The 22,343-nt window shown below is 37.9% G+C and overlaps 1 protein-coding gene and 1 pseudogene across 1 annotated transcript in view; one reads left to right on the forward strand and one right to left on the reverse strand.

Moving 5' to 3' along the window:
* The window catches only part of SPATS2 (spermatogenesis associated serine rich 2), a 102,525-nt gene that overhangs the window by 70,921 nt on the left and 9,261 nt on the right, over window positions 1-22,343 (reverse strand). The gene's annotated exons all lie outside the window — the stretch shown is intronic.
* LOC109443823 (coiled-coil domain-containing protein 90B, mitochondrial) lies at window positions 6,569-8,226 on the forward strand (annotated as a pseudogene).

Consider the following 22,343-nt stretch of genomic DNA (forward strand, 5'->3'; position numbering starts at 1 on the left):
AAATCTTTTAAAAAATAAAAAATAAATAAAACAGCCAGTTATAATCTATTGGTAAATTTCAACCTGCTTCCTGTTTTTGTAAATAAAGTTTTATTAGAACACAGCCACACCCATTCATTTACATATTGTCTGAGGCTACTTTCTCACTAGAAAAGCAGAGTTGAACAGGTGTGCCCGAGATCATATGGCCCAAAAAGCCTAAAATATTTACTATCTGGCCCTGGACAGAAAAGGGTTGCTGATCCTAGGCTTAAAAGAAAGTGAGGAAAGTGTTCATTGGAAGCTGAAGGAAAGGAGAATCTTACTAGATGATGGGAAAATTTAGCAAAGCTGTCACCTGCGGTAATATGGAAAATAGAAAATATAACTAATGAAATGATGGATTTGGGTAGGAAGATTTCCAGGCAGAATGTCAAAAGTGTCAACTAGTTGTTTGTCTGTTTGTTTGTTTTAGTTATGTATCATAAAGTGCAGGCAGAGAGAGATGAGAAAAAGGAATTCTATAATTTTCAAGCAGAATATAAATAACAAGGACTTACTAGGTCCAAAAAGACCTGTTTCTTATTCCCAGCTTCCCCATATAACAAATGTTTCTCAAATTAAGAAATACCCTCTGTGCAAACATCAAATCAAGGCAGTGTCAGGGAAACATGGCCTAAAAATTAAACTTTTGTTTATACTAAGGGTTGGCAAACTTTTTCTGTAAAAGGGTTAGATGAATATTTTAGGTTTTGAGGGCCATATACAACCTCTGTTGAAAATTGTTTTTTGTTTTGTTTTGTTTTGTTTTGTTTTTACAACCCTTTAAACACAAATGCAAAAACAAATCTTAGCTCTGTGGCCACAGTTTGCCTACCCTCAGTTTAGACTCCAAAGAGATTTAAGGTGGTGCCTCATAGATCTTTTCAAACAAAAGGCCTTCTAAGAATCTTAAAAGCATTGACCCACAAAAACCTTAAAGGGAGTTGGTAGGGTTCAGGACATGCTACCCCAAAATACAGCACATTGGCATACTGAATATTTTAAACTGAAAGAGCTTGAGAAAAGGGCATAGCGGGAAGGTCACTCTGACATTCCCCTGCCCTTCTCCCCTGAAGCAAGTCACAAAACCTTCATGCGAGAGGTGCCCTCCTCCCTCCCTCTACAGGGGAAACGGAGCATCCTTATCTCAAAGATCAAAGGACACAGAAGAATCCTCACAAACTGGCCTTGCTCAGTTGCCCTAGTTTATACTCACCTCATACTCCTTAACCTATCAAATTCCTTCATGACTGTCCACTCTTCGTCAAACCCAGCACAAAAGTACTCAGGTTTAAACATTTCTTCAGGTCTTCATTTACTTATGAAGGCTCCATGTCACATAAAACATATTAATTTGTATGCTTTCTCCTCTGTCTTTGTCAGTTTAATTTTCAGACCCAGCCAGGTACCTAAAAGGTCGAGGAAAACATTTTCCTCCTCTACAGAGCCTGAGGTGCAGAAGGCCTTATATTAGTGTCTAATGTGTGGCTTTTGTCTCACAGAGTGAATCCCTCCAAAAGATTCACGGGAAATTTTATGTTCAGAAACACTATTATCTTGGAGTAAAAACGACAGAGACAGTACAAAATGCAAAGAGGCTTTTGGGGACACCCCACACACTCAAACCTCTATGAGCAGGAAACAGGTTAAGAAAATTACTCAGCTGCAAACACTGGATACATTTTATCGAAAAGAGTAATTCAGAGGGCAAAACTCAGAGCTGTGGAGAATGGTTCCTAGGCAGTAGGGCTGATCACAGAATTGGTAATATGTTCCCGGTTGGACTTCAGAATTGCTTTGGACCAGTGACTATTGTGTTCCTTACATTTTTCTTTATTTTTGAACAGGAATGTGGTTATCTTATGCCTGCCCACTGTTGCATATTGGGGCTGGGTAGGGAGGAGATAATGCACATCTTTAGTTTACAGGTCTTTAAAGTGAAAGCAATGGTACTCAAGGAGCTATACCCAAGGAACCACATGCGAATAGCCTTATCTGCACCTGGATATGATTTAGATGACAAGCTCTGGAGGACCCCAAGCCTGAGTCTGATGCTGTACTAGATAAGCCTCTGGGGGACTTGAGTATGTTTTGCAAGTAGGAGGAATGTAAATAATTTGTGGCCAAAGGGAAAACTGAGGTGACTGAAGTATGTCTGCATATTCTTCACACACTGCTCAGCAAGAGGTGGCTTCTAGTTCCCTTCACTTCAAATAGGCGTTGGCCTTAGTGACTCACTCCTAAATGACACTGATTCTGAATTTACGTCATAAAAGACAATATAGCTCTTTTCTGGCTCCCTTACCCCATACATGTGCTTTTGGAGCCCTAAGCCTCCATTTAAGAAGTCTGGCTACCATGAAGCCCCTATGCTCGAGAAACTACACAGAAATAGAGCGAGAGATTCAAGGAGCCCCAGCTATTCCAGCAACTAGATATTTGGACTTCCCTGCTCAAGTGCCAGACATGTGAGTTCGTTCGGAAACCTTTGTGATAGATAACTCCAGGCCCGTGTGATTACAAGTGCATGGCACAACTCATGCGAGAATCACTTAGCTGAGCCCAGTCAACACCCAGAAGCATGAGTTTTATCCTGTTTGGAGTGGTTTTGTTCCTTAGCAACAGATAATGGCAACAACATGCCTGAAGACCCTAGCCTGAAATGCTGGGAGGTCAAACTTTGCCTGCCTTTCTATATTACCAACCAAATAATATCAAACAGTATTGTTATGCTCACCTAGCTCCTTCTTCTTCCCCCGGCTGACATACTTGATTTGAACATGGTAAAAAATATTTTTATGATTGATTTAACATGTATACAATTACACTGCGACAATCATTGTGTTTCAAATTATATACCAGTCTAGGTGTTATTTGAAATCACTTTTATTTACACACACACACACACACACACAAAAGATTTGCTGCTTACTAGCATGTAATTTCACTTATGTTACAAATATTTTTAAATAACTAAGTAATTTGAGACATGGAGTCATACTACCTCCTCTGCAACAAAACGCTAATTTGTAGTGTTTTTAAATGTGTGTACACGTGCAGCAAAACTAGAATCATCATCACTAAGAGATAATAACCGCTATTTCTAAGGTCTCTTCACTTTTTTTTTTAAACTTTCATTTATTTTAAGTGTGTTTTTCCAGGTCCCATCAGCTCCAAGTCAAATAGTTGTTTCAATCTAGTTGTGGAGGGCACAGCTCACGGTGGCCCATGTGGGGATTGAACCATCAACCTTGTTGTTAAGAGCATCATGCTCTAACCAACTGAGCTAACTGGCCGCCCCGAGGTCTCTTCATTTTTAAACACCATGATCTAAGTTCAGAGAAAGTAAATCTTTTGCATCTGAAGATACACCATTCAATGTGTTTTAGATCACTGGCAGGGAATTTAATGTTCTAGCTCTTAGAAGAACACAAGGAATCTGATGTCCACAGATTATAAACATAGTTAATTTAAGCTCAATTTCTGTAGAGAAGCTGAAACAGCTGAGCTAAGAACTAATTGGCCCCAGCAGAATAGCAGAAGGTACTCTGGAATAGGAAGAACAAAGAGGTCTGAGGTCAAGATAACTCACTCTGAAAATGTAATTACTTTCTCCATTGTATAAGCACTTCCAACTAGACATTTTAAGGAAAAAAAGCTTTAATACTCTATGCTACCAAATAACTAAGATATCCTAAATTATTCAGCAGCAGTTTAATTAACCTTCTTTCACTTTTTCCTAGACTGTCAAATGTTTGATTTTTTAGAAGAAAAAATCAAATATAATCATAATCAGTTTGAGAAGAAATTTTAAAGAATAAAATGTGTTGTTTTGTATATGATCCTTTGAACAATGAGTAATACACAGACACACACACACACACACACACACACACACACGTCCAAGTTAACTAAAAGAGGTCAGTGTGCAAAAGTCTATTCAATCCCTAATAATGCTGATTTTATATATTAGTCTAGGTTCTGTGTCCTGATAGCAGAGAGCCATGCAAAGGGAGAAAAAAAGGTTCTCTCTTACTCAGAGGGCAAAAAGTTTAGGCCCTGTACAAATTTTGAAATAAGTTAAGGTCACTTCCCACAGAGAATCCACAACTACCTAAATCATCCTTCCTCATTCAAAAGTCCCATCAGGCCAACAACAAAACTAACTTTGGGTGGCTGCTGGACATGTAACTCTCCTCCCTGTTCTCTTTGCCTGGCTAACTCCAACTCAACTTTCTGATCTCTGTTCAAATGTCACTAACTCCAGAACCTGCACTCTTCCCCTCCCACCGTCTGAGACGAATTCAATGCTTTCACTACAGGCTTCCAAAGAACCCTCACTACTCCTATCATATCATTTACATTAAATTATAACTTGTTTGTCTTTCCTGCTAGATTGTAAAACCCATGTAAGCAGGAACCTGTCTAGTTGCTCAACATGATATTGTGAGATCTGGCCAAGTGCCTGACACATAGTAGGTTCTAGTAAATATTCCATGAAATACATGCATCTAGCAAGAGCTGAGTCTCCCATCCAGCAACAGCTCTTTCAGAACCTGTCAGGACACAGGTCCTTGGGCAGGTTCCCGCCTTCCAAACAATACTTGACTCTCGCCTCCCAAGACACAGGTCAAACTCTTTCCCTCTTCTAACTCCTCTATGTCCTTGGCCATATTTAATATTTAACGAATCTAAAGCCAGCTCTCCCTGAAACCTCTTCCCTTTCCAATCCTAAAGCTAAGCCTCCCCAATACCTTATTGTAATTTGCTGTCATTTCCCCAGCAAGCTAATAACAGCATCATTGACCAGTTTCCAGGATATTTAAGATATTTAAGAGTAGGGTACTGAACACGTCTAGATGTTCTACTCTAAGTTTGCAGGAAGAAAGGGGAGAAAATAGAGGCAGGGCAGGTAAACAACTGGGAATAGAACAGGGAATTCTAGTTTTTGAATAGCTGGATTAACAGCATTTTACTGCAGACCACTTGGACTCCAGGAGAAGAGAGCGAGAAACGGGCTCCCGTGCCTCTGCCTTTCCTGCAGCCTCTATAGCATACTGGCAGGAGTAAAGGAACCCCTTTTCTCTGCAGCTTCTGCCAGTACCTCTATCACTCATCTGCTTACACTACAATTTGCACTGAGACACCACGACTAATCTCATTATTATCTCTATCCCTCTTTGTCCCAGAAACCCCAGGACTCTGGGGTCATTCCAAATCCTCCAAACTCTCATCCCCATATGGCTAAGTGTATCCATGAATTGCCTCCCTCTCCCACTCCTCAGTTCCTGAAATCTTTCCACTATATCCTCTAAGACTTATCAGCGAAATCCCCTGTATCTTCAACTTGTCTGAATGATCCCTCCACCTTTTTGCTCTAATTAAAATCTAATTGCTTTGAGGCCACTGCTCTCTACACAGTCCTATCAGTAGTTTTCGCTCCCACTTATACAACTGGGCCTGGGGGTAAAAGAGATAGGTACTCACCTTATACTTCATTTCTGCTTCCAGATTATTCCCCTCTGTTCCTTCCTAAAAAGCTCTGCTAGACCATACCACCACCTCCTCCACTCCTCTTTGTTACATTCATCTGGATATGCCTGGGTCACTTCTCAAGCCTCAGAGATTTGCGTTACTACCTCACTGGGCTGCCATAATTCCAGGTGATTTCAATGGGAACCTCGCTTACTGTTGTGATACTCAGACCTCTCAGTTCCTTGACTTCCTTGTATGCAATGATTTGTCTTCCACCCTAAATTAGTCACACACTCTCTTAGTCAGTACCCTAGAACTTGTCAATACAGTAACTGTAGTCCCTTCACAATCTCTACTTCATCTGCACCCCACTCACCAATCACCACTTCCTATCTTTGGCACCCCAACTCCAACAAGACTTTGACCCCAGCAGGACTGACAAGCCATTGATCCCTCTGATGTCCTCATTTCCCACCTTAGCTTACAGTTCAAGGTCCATCATTACACTCTTGCCCCCTCCCTCACTTCATTATGCTTTCCTGGCAAAACACAACTCCCTGTCAAACAACTAAACCCTTTAGGGAATTAAAGGGACAACTGGAAATTTGAAAACTGATAGGATATTTTATATTAAGGAATTGCTAAAAAATTTTTGGTATGGTAATGGCATTTTTTGGTAAGCATCCATATCGCTTAGAGATAAAATATGAAATATTTATGCATAAAATATGATGTCTGGGACTGCTTCAAAATAATATGGCAGGGGGGGCAGCCAGATGGCTCAGATGGTTAGAGCGCGAGCTCTCAACAACAAGGTTGCCGGTTCGATTCCCGCATGGGATGGTGGGCTGCGCCCCCTGCAACTAAAGATTGAAAATGTCAATTGGACTTGGAGCTGAGCTGTGCCCTCCACAACTAGATTGAAGGAGAATGACTTGGAGCTGATGGGCCCTGGAGAAATACACTGTTCCCTAATATCCCCCAATAAAAAAAAATAATAATAATAATATGGAAGGGTGGATGTGCGTCAGGGTAAAGATAAAACAAGATCTGCTATTAGTTAATATATGTTAAAGCTGTGTAATATATACATGTACTTCTGTATATTTAAATTTTTCCCTAAAAAGCATGTTAAAAATAAAAAATACAACTGTCTCTCTATGCAATGCCTGCACCGTGCAGCTAAACATGGCTTTGAAAAGAAACACACATACACACACCCATACTAAAGTCTCATTTAAAAGTCACAATCAGTAACTTCAAATGGTCTCTTACCTCAGCATGACAGTCCTACAACTTTTGCCTTATCCATTCATGCTCCCACTCCCTTATAGGTCCATTTCATGTCATTTCCTCTCTTCTCAAGCCATCAATACCTCTCCTCCACCTTCACTCTCAGCTGCCGTCTTTCCTTCCATTTTCTCAGTGAAACAGGAAGCAATTGTCCCCACTCCCAGCATCGGTTTCCATTTGCCTTGTCTTTCCTCCTGGTCATTTCTGTCGATGAACTGACTGCTCCTGTCTGAGGCCAATGCCTCCACTTGGATACCAAATCCCAAACCCTGTTGCCCAGCCATTACCCATTCTCACTTCTGCATCACCACTGTTTCTTTCCCTCTCTACTGGATCTTGCCCTCAGCATTATTCAAACACCCTCTTGGGAAAACTGAGGATATGTGGGGTCGCAGGGCTTGGTGTCTCCCGCTATCTGAAAGCAGCGGGGACTGCCGGGTTTTAATCCCCTGTGGGCATTTCTCGCTGGCCTTGTGGAGAGACTTCTTAACCACCACAACCAAGGAAGGATTTGACATGAGGAGAGTGAACATAACTCCTTTAGAACAAAGGAAATTAACTTTTGATAACCATGCATTGGTTCGGGACTTGGAAACTCATGGATTTAACAAAGCACAAGCAGAAACAATTATATCAGCATTAACCAGTTCATCAAATGTCACCTTGGATACTATCTATAAGGGGATGGTCACTCAAGCTCAACAGGAAATAACAGTACAACAGCTAATGGCTCATTTGGACGCCATCAGAAAAGATATGGTCATCCTAGAGAAAAGTGAATTTGCAAATCTGAGGGCAGAGAATGAGAAAATGAAAATTGAATTAGAACAAGGTAAACATCAACTGATAAATGAAACTAGTTGAATCAGAGCAGATAATAAACTGGACAACAACCTAGAAAAGAGCAGAGTAACAGATACGTTTACAGATCAAGAAAAGAAACTTATGGAAGCAACCACAGAATTTACCAGAAAGGATACCAAAATCAAAAGTATTATTTCAGAGAACAGTAATAAAATTGACACTGAAACTGCATCTTTAAAAACACTAATGGAATCCAACAAGCTTGAGACAATTCGCTATCTTGCAGCCTCAGTGTTTGCTGGCAATGGCACTGGGATTTTATAGAACCTGGAAATAGCAGTGAAAGGACTGTATTATGCCCCTATTGCTGCTGCTGACTGCTTAGGAGCTTCACCAGGATAGATTTACTTTGAACATTGAAAGTTGCAGCAAAACTTAATACAAGATTATTCAAAGTACGTATAGACTAAAAAGAAATGTTTTAGAATGAGAAGATGTATTTTGTCTGTTTATGTGTCTTCATTATGTTGAAAAGCTGCCATTCAAAACCTGATCAATTTTGTCTTCATCCTTTTGATAGTTCATAGAAACTGAACCACAGTTTTCTTGTGTTTGCCTGAACAACTGTGTAAACCATACAGGATTTCTTTGGTATCTGCTGCCCAAATACTTTGTTACTGTATTCAACTTTCCTGACAACTACTGCAAAATTACCTTTTCATATAAAAACAGCAAAGTTGTTTGGATTTTAAAAGTGACTTACCATATAGCTGGAGACTGTTTTGGGTTTTTTTGTAATGAACAATAAAAACAATAAATTTTAAATTAAAAAAAAATAAACACACTCTTATTTCTCCCATTTTTACTTTTTTATTGAGGTATAATTGACATAACATATTAGTTTCAAGTGTATAATTATTTCTCCTATTTTAAAAGGCCAACTCTTAACCCCAATTCCCCCTCTAGCTAGCTATGTACCCATTTCTCTGTTCTCCATGACAGCAAAACTCCTAGAAGAAGCTATGTTCACTGTCTCCAAATTCCTTTCCTTTCTCTTTCAGGATCACCCCTTAAGCTTTTGCTTCCTGATTTTTCTAAGGAAGCTTCTCCTCCTGTCAAGATCAGCAATATCTTCCAAACTGCTAAATCCGATGGTCAATGTTTAGTCATCATCTTATTTGCGTATCTGCAACACCCGGCACACCATATGTATTTTTACTTTATCTCAACAGTCCCCTCCCCAGAAGGTAAGCTCCATAGGACAGGGATGTTGGTTTTGTTCACAGCTGTATCTCTAGCACCTCGAAGAACAGTGTCTGGCACATGGTACCACATTTACCTGATTCAACATGCCTTTTTATTTCGTATTTTAATATCTCTGAAATTCAGACACAATCAGTGACATTTTACAATTGTTATTTGTTTCTTCCAAGTACATACGACACTACCAACCTGAAACAATATTTAATTAAAGTCCCTGCTTGAGATTTTTATATCACAGAGATAGAATGAATTCAGACTGAGAACCAGTTCAAATTCCCAAGAAAGTTTTTACCCCTCCTCCACAACGCTGGGGTTGAGACTTGCTGTCCCTTTGTGTGTGGTAGGTTTAGTTCTCATTTACATTCTCATGTAGTTCCCAGCTCTATAGGGTCTCATAGACTACCCACCATGGGCCTATTTCTCTTTTTTCAGTAGCATATAGAATAACGGTGCATCTTACAACTGATGGTACAAAAATAGCATTACGAGCATGTTATTTAGAGAAATGGAGATAAATATCAAAAAGTGTTAACTGAAAAAGCTCAAGTGCCTCTGAGTAAAGAGAAATAAAGGGGAAAAGGTGCTTTTTTCTTTTTTAACAAACTTTACTGAGCTATTTGATTTTATAAACTACGTACACATATAGCTTTGATAAAAAGGAACCCTAAATAAAACAATTAAATGATCTTTGACAAAAACAAAGGGGAGAGAAAAATGTATGTGGACATGGGAAAAATGCAGGAGTCAGAAGGTAGGAAGTCCTTGAGTCTATCTAGCAAGAGCAAAATAAAGAGGAAGGACAAAAACAAAGGGAAAAAAATCCAAAACTACTTTGCAGGGACTGGAGACAAACATGCTGCAACAGTCTCAGATACAAAAAGTCAAAACTGTCAGCTTGTTTTAATTGAAATTGTAAGGAATAGTACAGAAATAGACCTTCTCAACTGAGCTCCATGTTACCTAACGTACCTCTCCACCTGAATGTACAAGAAACTCAAACTGAAGATGTTTCTAGTAAAAATAATTGCTTAACGCAAATCATTTTCGAAAAATTAAGGGCAGGGGGGTGGGTTTTGTATATTTACATATAAAGGATTAAGTATGTGTGAGAGATAAAAAGAATATCCATACTCCAACTAAATCTACCAACAATCAATAAAATTATATCCAAATTTTCCAAGTTAAAAAAAATTAACATGTTCCCAGTTAAATTCATCCACTCCCCAACCTGCTCTTCTTACAATGCTTACTTTAGGTGGGAGGTGTTACTCAGTCTCCCAAACAAGAAACCCAGGAAGTGATGCTAGATTCTTCCCTTTATTCCCCCATCTTAATCTAATCACACCTAACATTTTTAAATTCTTTTGAATTTATCTTCTCCATTCCAACTACCTTATATCAGTACTTAACCTCTTCTTTGGATTACAGCAATAGCTTTATAATGTTCCAACCATCCTCTATGTAATTGCTGAAGCGATCCTTCTAAATTGAATGTAAGCCTGCTTATGTCACTCTCCTGCTTAAAACCCCCCAAAGTCTAAAATTAAAACTCCTCAGCATTGCAAATAAAATTCTTTATTAATTGACCCCAGTCTGGCTTCCACCCTTATTTAAAACCACTTAATCTCATTCATTCATTCATTCAGTCAGTCACCAAATATTTACTGAGCACCTCTAACACACCAGATTCTGTACTAGGCACTGGGAAATACTCTAATAAACAAAATAAAATGTCCTTCCCTCTCATAGCTTACAGTCAAATGCAGGAAATTGCTCAAATATATTCATCCACTTAAATATTTTTTGAATGTCTACTTGTACTATTTCACTGGAAATAACAGTGTTGAGCAAGACAAAGTCCCTACCGTCAGACAGATTATATTCTAGTGAGACGTTGTGATAAATACCATGAAAATAAAGCTCCGGATGCTATGAGATACACAGGGACAGGGAAACCTAAACCAATCTGAAGAGTCAAGAAAGACTTCTCTCAGGAAGTGATAATGAGATACGATACCAAAGATGAGCAGGCAATGACAAGGGAAGGAGTAGTGGTGGCGAAGAACATTCCCGACAGAGGGAACAGCAAGTACAAAGGCCGTGAGGTGAGTGGGAGACCAGGGCCCTAGGAAAAATTAAAAGCCAGAGTAACTAGACAGTAGAAATGGTGCCAGAGGAAGCTGACAACATAGGCACTAAAATCTAAATCAAATAAATGATGACTATGTTGGGAATGGATTATTAGGGGTATAAGAGTGGAACTTGGGGAGCCCACTTAAAAGGCTATTACCGTAGTCCAAAGTTGAAGCCAAGTGATAAATAGGAATATCTGAATCAGACAGATGCATTAATGCCTAGGAGTTGCAGAGGAGTCTAGGCCATAGGCCCTGTGCCAAGCCCACAACAAGTTGGAACTGGGTATAAATTCGAGAAACACAAAGGACTACTCTATACATGAAACAGGATATAGAAACACTAAGCTCACTAACTGAGAAAAAAGCAAACACTGTATTGGACCTAGAGATGGAAGAAGTAACCCTGAAGAAAATCAGACTCTAGACCTATACCATTCACAGATGTGGAGTCTAAATTCACCCTACACATGTAGTGCAAGGACCCCAAGCTGGCACTTCATCATAACTAAGGCTCAGAACTAAAGAATGAAATAGGACCACACACAGCAGAAGCAAATGAGCAACTACACAGTAGAGATGCTTCCACAATCTGAGACACACAGGACTTAAATTCAGGATTTAAAGAAAAAACAAACACAAAGAAGCAAACCTCACATGGAAATCAGCTGATGCAGCAATCAGAGACTAGAGAATACAAAGTAATATGACATTCTGAAAAAGACATTCTAAAGGAGGGTTTAAAAACAAGATGGGATTCCCTCTAAGATCAGAAACAAGACAAGGGTATCTACTCTTACTATTTCTCTTCAATATTGTACAAGAGGTTCCAGCCAGGGCAATCAGGCAAAAAAGAAAAAGAAAAAGAAGGTATCCAGGTTGAAAAGAAAGAAGTAAAACTATCTTTATTCATAGATGACATAATTATGTGTGTGAAAAATTTGATGAAATCTACAAAAAAGAAAGCTATTAAAGTAAGTGAATTTAGGGAGGTTGCAAAATACAAGTTCAATATACAAAAATCAATTGTATTTCTATATACTAGTAACAAACAATCAGAAATTGAAATTAAAAACACAGTAGCATCAAAAAATATATAATTCTTATGGATAAATCTAGTAAAAGACGTGAAAGATCTGTACACAACATTGTGGAGAGAAACTAAAGACCTAAATATGGAGAGAGATATATCTGTTCATGGGTTGGAAGATGTGATATTGTTATGATGTCAATTCTCCCCAAATTGATTTAATAGATTTAATGCAATCTCAACCAAAATCCCATCAAACTCCTTTGTAAAAACAGATAAACTAGTTGTAAAATCCATACAAAGTTACAAAGGTCCTAGAATAGCCCAAACTTTGAAAAAGAAGTTGGAGGGCTAACACTACTTGATTTCAAGATGTATCATAAATCTATACTAATCAAGACTATGCCGTACTAGCACAAAGATCAATGGAACAGAATAGAAGGTCCAGGAATAGACCCACACATACACAGACAATTGATTTTCAACAAAGATAAAAGGCAATTCAGTCTTTCAACAAATGGTACTGAACAATTGGATATCCATATGCAAAAAATAACTTTCATCACAGTTTGGCATTATATACAAAAATTAATTCAAATGGATCACAGATATAAATGTAAAACCTAAAACTACAAACTTTCTAGAAGGAAAAAGAGGAAAAACTTTGTGATCTTGGGTTAGGCAAAGATTTCTTAGATTTGACACCAAAAGCACAAAACTTTTGTTCTTTTGAAGACATTGTTATGAGAAAAAACAAGGCACAGACTGACAGAACATACCTGCAAATCATGTAACTGATGAAGAACTCGTATCCAGAATTTATACAGAACTCTCAAAACAATAATAAGCAAATCAGTAAATTTTTTTAATGGACAAATAAAACATTTCATCTAAGAAGCAAATAAGCACATGAAAAATTGCTCAACTTCCTTAGTCACTACGGAAATACATATTAAAACCATCAGTTACCACTATGTACCTATTAGAATGGCTAACGTTTTTAAAAAATAAAAAGACTGACCATATCAAGTATTGGCAAGACTGTGAAGCAACTGGAACTCTCATATACTGATAGGCATGTAAAAATGACACAACCTCCTTGGAAAGCACTTCGACAGTTTCTTAAAAAGTTAAACATATACCTACCATTATGATTCTGCCATTGTACGCCTAGTATCTATCCAAGAGAAAAGAAACATTTGTCCATACAAAGTCATGCACACAAATGTACATAGCAGCATTATATATAGTGGTGAAAAACTGCTGACAATCCAAAAGTCCATCGGCCATTGCAGAGTGCATAAGAAACTGGGATAAATCCACACAATAGAATACTACTCAGCAATAAAAAAAAATGAACTATTGATACACCCTATCCAAAAACATGGGTTAATCTCAAAATAATTATTCTGAGTGAAAGAAGCCAGACCTCCCCCAAAATTAGCATATACAGTATGATTCCATCTATATAAAACAGAAAAATACAACCTAATCTAGTGACAGAAAGCAGATTAGTGGTTGCTTTGTGGGACTGAGGGAAGTGGCAGAGGAGAGGACATGACAAAGGAAACGAGGAAACTTGGGGGTGATGGATATGTTCAGTATCATAACCCATTTCAAGGATATATGTCAAAATTTATCAAATTGTCCACTGTAAATACATGAAGTTTATTCTATGTTAATTACAACTCAATGAAGTTGTTTTATAATAAACAAGGCAGGGAAAGCCACAGATTACCGTGTTTCCCCGAAAATAAGACCTAGACGGACAATCAGCTCTAATGCGTCTTTTGGAGCAAAAATTAATATAAGACCCGGTCTTATTTTACTGTAAGACCGGGTCTTTAATATAACATAACATAATACCCGGTGTTATATTAATTTTTGCTCCAAAAGATGCATTAGAGCTGATTGTCCAGCTAGGTCTTATTTTCAAGGAAACACGGTAGGATATCATCTGCAATGCATACAACTGACAACGGATTAGTAACCAAATGTATCAAGAATACCTATAAATCAATTTAAAGCAAAAACAAAATAGCTTACTAGAAAAATAAACCATGGTAATGAATAATTCACACAGAGGAAATAAATGACAATAAACTAATTAAAATATGCTTAAACTCACTAACAATGGAGGAAATGCAAATTAAAACATTAAAATAGTATGACACTCATAAAATCAGCAAAACTTGTAAAGAACCAATAAAACTAAGGATTAGCATAGAACAAAATGAATTCTTATATACTACTGATGGGTGTATATATTGAAACAACCTCTCTGGAAAGCAATCTGATATCTTGTAAAACTGGACATACACATACCCTAAGACCCAAAAACTCTACCCCACTTACTACACAAGGAAACATGCAGAAGGTTCACAACAACATTGTTTGTAGTGGTTATAAATTGCTAACAATCTAAATGTTATTAACAGGTAAATGAATTTTTAAACGCTTTGCCATACAACCAAACACTTATAGAAAGCTTAAAATAAGCTAGAGCTACATGTATTAACAAGGGAAAAGTCTCAAAAACCAAGCTGAGCAAGAAAAGCAAATTTCCAAAAGATAAGCACAATATGATGCTTCTTTTATGGTTTAAAAATTAAAATACCATTTTCCTTCTAATCTGTCACAGATTAGGTACATCACTATCTTACAAACCACTAAAGAAAACTCTCTGACAATTAAACTATAATCAATTGTAAAACACATCATAAATTCAGAGATTAAATGGAGGGTGGAGGAGATATGCATCTTCGAACCAATGAAATACTCCTTCAATGTAGTTTGTGTACACATTGTGTATGTAAATATATATCTATGTACTATATATATACATATATATAGTGTATATATATATATGTATATATATAGTAAAAATTTTCAAAGCGTTCTAGGGCTTAATTGTCACTTGAATATTATAGTCACTTGAATGTTATAGTGGAGGAGTGCAATGTAACTGCCATGTTTTCTTTTTGAAAAATCTGATGACTGAATTGGGGTCTCTAAATACCATTTCCCAATAAAAGAAATCAGGGCTCCTTAGAGAAATGGCTGATTCCAGGCTTATGAAAGGAAATAAACAGATAAGCCTGAGGTATTTCCTTGCGTCTAAAAGCAAGAAAGCTATCACAGACTACTGGAGTCTGATTAAGGACACAGGAGCCTACTTAAATGAGTTCCCACTAGACTAACATGGGGCAATATGAACACCAATAAGAATAATGTCTACAGTGTCTGAAACACATGAAATAAGTAAAAAATCCATTAATTTATAGTCACACTATAACAAACAAACAAAAACTCATTGCTCACTTTTGGAGGTTAGGAGGGCACTAACACATTCCATTATTCTAAATATTGATGAAGAGAAAGAACCAAAGCATTTATTCTGCTTCTCATGTATAAATCTTACTTTAGAGTAATTAAAAAGTTAATGAAAGAAACTTTTTTGTCATTTTGTAAGACATAATGAAAGAATGAATCTAGGTAACAATTATCAATGTCTGCTAAAACCATTAGATGAAAGGTTCACGAAGAACTTCTAGAAAAGGATGGATCATATTGACAGTAGCCAAACCAATTAATCAAAAGAAGGGAATGGGAAGGACAGGTGAAACTAAGAATGGAAAAAATACTGATAATTGCTGAAGCTAGATGAGGGTACATGGGAGTTCATTATATTATTCTTTGCACATGTAGAGATGATGAAAATTTCCACAATAAGAAAGTCAATTTTAAAAAGCTATGAAGCAATTTGACATAATTAAGATGAGACAAAGCATTGTGGTAAGTACACAGGTGTTTCTATATTATAGTAGTCCCCCCTGATCCACTGGGGGATGGGGGGCGGGGGGGTTGTCCATTCCTAGACCACCAGTGGATGCCTGAAATCGTGGATAGTATCAAACCCCATAAATACTATGTATTTTCCTATACATACATACCTATGATAAAGTTTAATTTATAAATTAGGCAATTTCATGGATACAAGATTTGTTTTTATCATAAGTCTAATCTCAGCATACAATTTTTTTTTTCTTTCCTTAAATCAAGAACTTTCACCTTTTCACTTAAAGGAAGCATAAATTTTATGGCTTCTCTTGGGCATATCTGAATTGTTAGCATCACTATTCTTGCACTTTGAGGCCAGTAAAATAAGGGTGACTTGAACACAAGTACTGTGATACCTCAACAGTCGATCTGATAATCCAGACAGCTACTAAGTGACTACAGCAGGGTAGAGTATACAGCGTGGATCCACTAGACAAAAGGGATGATTCACGTCCTGGGCTGGATGCAGCTGAGGGCTCAGGATTTCATCACGTTACTCAGAACAGCACACAATTTAAAACTTATGAATTGTTTATTTCTGGAACTTTCCCTTTAATATTTTCGGACCATGGTTGACCAAGGATAATGGAAACCACAGAAAGCGAAACCAGGGGCCAGGGGGTACTACCATATTCTCCATTTTTATCTGTTCATTTTGCAACAACATGGATGAACCTGGAGAACATTATGCTAAGTGAAATGAGCCAGACACAGAAAGAAAAAACCTGCATGATCTCACTTATTGTGAAATCTAAAAAAAATCAAATACATAGAAGCACAGAGTAGAACGTGGTTGGTTACCAGGGGCAGAGAGTTGTGGGAAATGGGGAGATGTGGGTCAAAGGGCACAAAGCTGCAGTTATGTAGGATGAATACGTCTAGAGATCTACTACAGTCCAGCATAACGATTACAGTTAACAATACTCTACTGAATCCTGGGAAGCTAAGACAGTAGATTTCAGGTACTTGCACAACAAAAGGTTAACTATGTGAGAAAATATTACTTATCCTATTAAAGTCATTTCACTGTGTATATGTATTATCAAAACATCACGTTGTACACCTTAAATATATACAATTTTTATTTTAAAAACTAAATAAAAATTCTAAATGCCCTTCCCCAGGATCTAGGACTCCTCACCTTTCCTTCCCTCCCAACACTTACACCCTCACCTCCAGCTACCTGCGGGCTGTCTACCTGGCCTAATCTCTTCACATTCTGTATCTCTGTTTATACTGTCCATCAAAAGAATCCCCCGACTTCCCATATTCAAGCCCCACATAGCTCTACACATCCCCGGCTCTGTCCCCAGGTGCCACATGCCTCTCTCCAAATTTTGAACCCCTTCCACTTTGCCCTACATTTTCAACCTCTTCTCTGAACACTCCCTTCAACTTCCTATTCTAATTGAAACCTGCTTCTCCTCTGAGGCCATACATCTCTGGCAGCTCTCAAGTAGTGAAAGCTATCTTTCCCCACCCCTCACACCACTGAACCATTACCTCCTTGCTCCCCACTAATGATTCAAATCAGTTTCCTTCCTTCTTCCCTAAAAAAAAACACCTCTACTTTGAATACCATGTGAAAACTCGTTACCCATTACCTGGCTGTGATGGCTAATTTTATGTGTCAACTTAACTCAATGAGTTGCCCAGATAGTTGGCTAAATGTTATGTCTGGATGTGTCTGTGAGGGTGTTTTCTGACGAGATTAGCAGCTGACTCAGCAGACTGAGTAAAGTAGACGGCCCTCCCCAATGTGGGTGAGAACAGAACAAATGAGGGCCTGAAGAGAACCAAACAGCAGAGGAAGGGAGACTTCATCCCTTCTTCTCTCCCTTCTCCCCTCCGCCTTTCCCCCTCCCCACTCTCCCTCTCTCTCTCCCTCTCCTCGACTGTTGAGTTGAGCTATCAGTCTCCTGCCCTTGGACTGGGCTTTACACCATCAGTGTTATTTTTCTCAGGACTTCGGACTTGGACTGGAATTTATACTACCACCAGCTTTCCTGGATCTCCAGCTTGCAGATGGAAGATCATGGAAATTCTCAAGCCCCATAATCTTGTGAGCCAATTCCTATAATAAACCTAATTCCAGACAAATATAGATGTAGATATAGGTGCAGATGTAGATACACAGATATAAATATGAGAGAGAGAGGAAGAAGGAGGGAGCGATCGAGATAGAAATATCCTATTGGCTCTTTTTCTCTAATAGTGTGATTTTCTGTGACTTTCTACAACCCTGCGCTTGTTTTAGGTCTCAGTGGTTTCACATAGATGATCTTTCTAACCCCCATCTCTCTGAATTCCTGTCTCATTTCTCTGGATTCCTTGCCTCCAGTGAGCTTGTCCTTACCCATGCATCCCATAATGCCGCCACGATATCAATTTTTGTATCCCACTGTCTGACCACAACCTACTCTCTTTAGCTCCATCTCTCACATACCCAAATTCCAACATCTTCTGATCCCACCAGGACCTTCAATTCATTGATTCTACCACCTTTTCACCATCTCTTAGCCACTTCATGTCCTTCCTTCCCTCCTTACTTTAAATTCCACATATATTTTGATAATCACTCCCTTGCATATATCCTCTATTTCTTGACCTTCTCATGTTTTGTTCCACTATCTTGGTAAAACATTTCTCTGGTTAAATCCACTCCAAACATACACCCCTGCAGCTGAATGTGGCTGAAGGAAAAAATATACACGTATTGACTAATCTCACTTAAAATGCATGACCACAAACCTCAAGGGGCCCTTAATGCCACCTGGAAATCACACACTATGTCCCTGCTGCAGCCATTCTCCCACAATTTCACACCTTCTCTCTCCACAAACCTCCATCAATCACATCCTCCCCACCCTCACTCTCAACTGAGCACTTGGATTCCTCATTCACTGAGAATATGAAATCAGAAGAAAACTTTCACTAACTCCTACTGCCAAATCAATCCACCTACTTGATGGCTGGGTTTGAGACATACTTTGAAGATGAAATCAACAAGAATTGGAGAGGCATCTGATGTGAGGTATGAGGAAGAGAAAGGAACCAAAGATGAGATTTAAGTCTACTCAAACACTACTTTCTCAACAAGGCTTTCCCTTACTGCTCTCTCGTCACACACACTCACACACACTCTCTCTCTCTCTCTCTCATATGTTCACACTCCCTATCTCCTTTCCTGTTTTTTAGGTTTGTTTTTTTTTCAATACCAGTTATCACCAACTAAAATACTGACCATTTTACTCCTTTGTTTAATATCTGCCTTCCCCTACTAGAATATAAGCTGCATGCAGGCAAGGATTTTTATGCTTACTCAATCCTGTGTATCACACAGATAGTAAGCACTCAATAAACTTTGTTAAAAAAAAATGTTTCTGTATAAAATAAAATAAAAAATGTTTCTGGCATGAGCAAATGAATGGATGGTGGTGTTGTTTACATACAAAAAGAATATTTTTATAGTGAGAAGAATCAGTCTCTGTACAAAAAAAGCTTATAATTCAATGAGAGAAAGATACTGAAACAAACATTTGTAACACATTAGGATTCTATGATTTAACTCTATGATGAAAGGGAAAAAAAGGCTATTCTATGATCCCATTTTAGCAAAAATGGGATCATACTCGTATGTGTGTGTGCATATACACACAACACATACATATATGTTTCTACAGCTATACAGAAAAAGTTCTGGAAGGAAAAATATCAAACTGTTAACTTCTAGGGTAAGAACAGTACTATGCATAGGAAATTAGACTGAAAAGAGGGTAAAGAGACGTTCACGTTTCACTTTATACATGTTTTACAATAAGCATATTACTTTTGTAATTTAAAAAAGAGAAGGAAAACGTTTTCTTCCCAGAAGAAAAAAATACATATATTTAACAGAGGATTAATATCCAGAATACAAAAACTTCTATAAAACAAAAAACCCAAGTTAAAAATGGGCAAAGTAGGGGCAGCGGTTTAGCTCAGTTAGAGCGCGGTGCTCTTAACAACAAGGTTGCTGGTTCGATCCCCACATGGGCCACTGTGAGCTGCGCCCTCCACAACTATATTGAAAACAACTACTTGACTTGGAGCTGATGGGTCCTGGAAAAACACACTTACATAAATGTTTAAAAATGGGCAAAGTATGTAAAAAGGCAATTCATAAAGAAATACAGTCAATACACATAATAAAACACTCAACCTCATGTTCAACCAGGAGAAATAAGTGTTTTAATTCATCAGATAATAGCCAATGTTTAAGCGTGTAAGTTCATTATCCACAAATATTGGCAGGAGTATAAATTGGTAAAGGTTTTTTCGAAGTAATTTAATGAGCAACAAAGTAAATGTTATAATCCAAAGAATAAAATAAAGGTCTGTGAGTCTATAATAATGTAAATAAATTATTAAATAAATAAATGGGAGACAAAAGAACAAGTCTCCTTACAGAAAATGTCTAATAAATACAGAATGAGAGAAATGGAAAATAACCATTAGAATATCACAGTAATAACTGCTGCAGGCCAGATCCACTGATGGATGCTAAAATTAACAGGTGGTACTTTTAAAAGAGAAACAGTGTATCTGCATACCCTCAAGGTATCTCCCTAAAATATTTATTATAGTACTATGAAGGTTTAAACATGTGTCCAAACTCTTTGATATTTCTCCCTCCAGGAAGTGGAACTTAATTCCCCTCCCAATGTGTGTGGGCTGGACTTAGGGACTCGGTTTTAACAAATAGAGTATGGAAGGAGAAAAGCAGGAATTGTACAATAAAGAAACCTGGCAGACACCACCTCCATCAAATATCACCAAGGTTAACAGCCCCTGTAATTAGACATGTTGCTATCTATCCAGAAATGAGGCAATGAGAAGGGCACATGACCTCTGCGGTCTTCTTCCTCAAAACCCACAACCTCTGTTTGATTACGAGAAAACATCAGGCAAACCCATATTAAGGATATTCTACAAAATATCTGCCCAGTACCCTTCAAAAGTGTCAAGGTAGCGAAAATGACAAAACTGAGAAACTGTCACAGATTAGAGAGGGGATGGGGATGGATGGATGGCTCAGCTGGTTAGAGTGCGAGCTCTCAACCACAAGGTTGCCGGTTCGACTCCCACAAGGGATGGTGGGCTGTGCCCCCTGCAACTAAGATTGAACAATGACAACTGGACTTGGAGCTGATGGGTCCTGGGAATAACACACTGTTCCCCAATAAAGTCCTGTTCCCCTTCCCCAATAAAATCTTTGCGGAAAAAAAAGAGACGAGATGGCTAACTGCAATGTGGCATCCTGAATTGAATTCTACAAATCTTTAGGACAGTAGTGGAAAAACTGGGGGGAAAAAGGCTACAGTTTAATACTATTGTACCAACGTTAACTTCTTAGTTTCGATAACAAGTACTATGGTTATGAAAAATGTTAACACTACGGGAAGCTGGGGGAAGAGCATATGGGAACTCTTCTTCTGCATATCTAAAATTATTTCAAAATAAAAAGTTTTTTAAAAAGCAATTTGACAGTATTCAGCAAAAGATTTAGAAGAGTATACCCTTTCACCCAGCAATTCACTTCTAGCAACCTAGAGAAACACTCACATATATCCAACAAGAAGCATATAAAAAAGTATTCACTGAAGCATTGTTAGAAACTACACTGGATGTGTGTGTGTGTGTATGTGTCCCCATTAATTGGGAAATGGTTAAGTAAACTGGTATATGCATATTATTGCACAAATATCATGCAGAGATTAAAAGAATAAAATGGATCGGTACATACTGGTATGAAAAAATCTCCAAGACATATTAAGAAGAAGTTACAGAATATATAAAATCATAAAACCAACATACAAAAAATGTTTTATATAAACATGTAAATGTACCTGGAACAATCCGAAAGAGCTTATAACGGGACTACCTATGGTGAGAGAGAGCAATGTTATTGAGAGGAGTTATTTATTGTTATGTATGAGACGGACAGGGGTTAAGGACCACGGACCTTTCACTTTTCACTTCCGATATTCCTATAATGCTTGAATTTTTTTGACATTTATAAATTACTTTGCAATAAAAAATAAGGAGAGGGGGTGGCTGGTTAGCTCAGTTGGTTAGAGCGTGGTGCTGATAACACCAAGGTTGCCGGTTCCGATCCCCACATGGGCCACTGTGAGCTGCACCTTCCTTAAAAAAAAAAAAAAAAAATTAAAATAAGGAGAAAAATAAGCATTTCATACACTATAAAAATTCCTGTATCAACAGAGAATAACCCTGGAAGGATATAAAAGAGAAAGTACTGTCAGTGATTGCCTTCGGAGAACTAGGAAAATTGTTTTCACCATTTACTCCTGTATTGTTCAATTTTTTGAACATGCACTGATTAAAACAATTTTAATGTGTATTTAAAAAGTACACTATCATAAGTACTATTATGAAAGTATGTAACAGATGTAAAAGCCCAAAAGAAGGCGTGTTTGGTCGGC

This window comes from Rhinolophus sinicus, linkage group LG02 (assembly GCF_036562045.2).
Source record: "Rhinolophus sinicus isolate RSC01 linkage group LG02, ASM3656204v1, whole genome shotgun sequence".
Classification (NCBI taxonomy): Eukaryota; Metazoa; Chordata; class Mammalia; order Chiroptera; family Rhinolophidae; genus Rhinolophus; species Rhinolophus sinicus.